Below are 2,207 nucleotides of genomic sequence, written 5' to 3'. Positions count from 1 at the left end.
TATATCCGAAGAAGTTTTAATGTTATCAACTAGCTAGCAATGACAATGTACCTTTAAATTATAGTTGAATTCAAAAATGGAAAGTAATCAAGTGAAAGCAAAACATTTATTATCAAAAGTGATTGCAAAACATTCAACCGTAAGGCATGACATATGGTTCTAATTTCCACAAAAAAGAAATTAAATGAGCTCATGGCATACTGCATGATCATTTCGAACGTTACTCTTTCAACTGGATTCACTTTAGACTACTCCAAACGGTCAATGTCAGCCAGCAACAAGTGGTACAATAATATGTACAGATGACTAAAGTTAATTGTCTACGAGTTCAGAAACTTCACCACACATTAATACATCTTTTTAAAGATATCAGCAGTTTTCAGTTTCAGAAAGTCTCTCCTCCGAACCTACAATTGCAACAAATGCTGTAATATGAATGTTTGGACAAAATCAAGAAAAAAATAGATATAAAAAAATCTTGTAAAAATAATATATTACTTGAAGATGATATTGCCTTAACAAGCTTTCTTTGCAGTTCAGTGTAATTATTCGCAGTCAACGTATGCAGAACCTTCAAGGCAGATTATAAAAAGATATCAATAATCAAAATTTGAACTTAGGGACAACATAATTATAACTTCATGCTCAGTGACAACTAACAATTAATGAATCTGCATGTTATGGTACCTCTGATCGGGTAGTGTGTATGAACCTGTCATCTGTTCTGGTGGAAGTACAGTTTACCACATCAAGCCCTTCTTTAAGCACTATGTCTAACACTCTTGACAAAGGACACGCATATTTCCCGAAGCTATAACTGCACTCAATCTGAACATCTCCTGGACAAGGATGAACAATGACACATATTGGAAAATGGGTAATACTAAATCTTCCACTCTCAGAACCAACAGGTCTCAAATTAGACAACTTCATAAGCTTGACCCTTTTTGGCTTGCAATTGTTTCACCTTACTTTGAAGGTGCTTGATTTAATTTGTACCCTCATGCATGTGATCATAAATTGAGCGCTGTCCCTGGTGATAATCATCATCAAGATATAATGTACTCAATATTGTAATAATGCAATAATATTAATACCCTTCAATATGGCTAATGAGATGAAAACTTACAAATAAAAATGGTAAATAATTGGGAGTCTATTATGTTTAATTAATTAATTACCTTAATATATTCAAGAGGAAGGAGAGATCTAAAGGTGGTGGGAAGCCTGGTCATTTCTTGCCTTCTTTGTTTTTCAGTCTCTCTATGCATCCACTTCTTGTTTTCATCTATGGTTGCAATCTGATAATCTTCTCTTTGCTTGCCCTTAGTTCCCATTTGACTTGTAAAATGAATTAGAGCATTGCCATCCATCACAGGATCATGCAAGATCTGATTTTCTGGGGTATAGTTTGGATTGGTAGGGAATAATAATTATCATGTGTAATACTCTGAAAGTACATTGGGTATAAAGGATTCATCGTAATCTGACTTTTGGCTCTGAAAGGGTTTGGTGATTAGGGTTTCAGATCGCTTCCTGTATTTGATTGATATACTCTAGGATCCTCAAATTCCCTCCCGAATAAGATAAGAATCCATCATACCTGTCATATTATGGAGTTGTTGGTAAATGTACCAAGTCATCAAAAATAAAAATTATATATAAAAATTATCGTCCCAGGAAGATTTATACAATACTTAATTATTATTATAAGTTTTTACTATCTAAACTAACAAATAAATAAGAATGATTTAAACAAAATATTCAACAAAAAAAAACCAAATAAAACTATAAATGATGATATTTTTTGGATTTTTAGTTAAACACGCAATAAAATAATATAAATTTCAAGTGATAAAGGTTGTTAGGATTAAATTTCTCCGAACCAAATTCTTTTTACACTAAAACATAATATTCAACTTATAATCCAATGTTAATATCAATGATAGTTCAAAAATGATATTCTTCCTAATTTCTTAGGTGAAAAGACCTAAATTCTTCTATTAAATGTCAATCCCTTGAAGAACTTGTTTTAAGATCAATGACCCAAAAATAATCATTATCTTTCTTCTTATTTCTAGCTCTGATGTTTAATGGGCATTTTACCACAATTCAAGATAAAGAAAATATTTTTTAATAATAATTTCATCTAAGAATCAAGCTATAAGTGATCAAATCATAACAAGCGTGAAGCATATAAATAAAAA

The 2,207-nt window shown here is 31.3% G+C and overlaps 1 pseudogene; it reads right to left on the bottom strand.

Moving 5' to 3' along the window:
• Positions 1-369: 369 nt before the first annotated feature.
• Positions 370-1,373, bottom strand: LOC100814868 (transcription factor bHLH36-like; annotated as a pseudogene).
• Positions 1,374-2,207: the final 834 nt, after the last annotated feature.

Source organism: Glycine max, chromosome 20 (assembly GCF_000004515.6).
Source record: "Glycine max cultivar Williams 82 chromosome 20, Glycine_max_v4.0, whole genome shotgun sequence".
In the NCBI taxonomy this organism is placed as follows: domain Eukaryota; kingdom Viridiplantae; phylum Streptophyta; class Magnoliopsida; order Fabales; family Fabaceae; genus Glycine; species Glycine max.
Note: the sequence above shows the minus strand (reverse complement) of the source record. Positions and strands in the feature narration are given on the sequence as shown.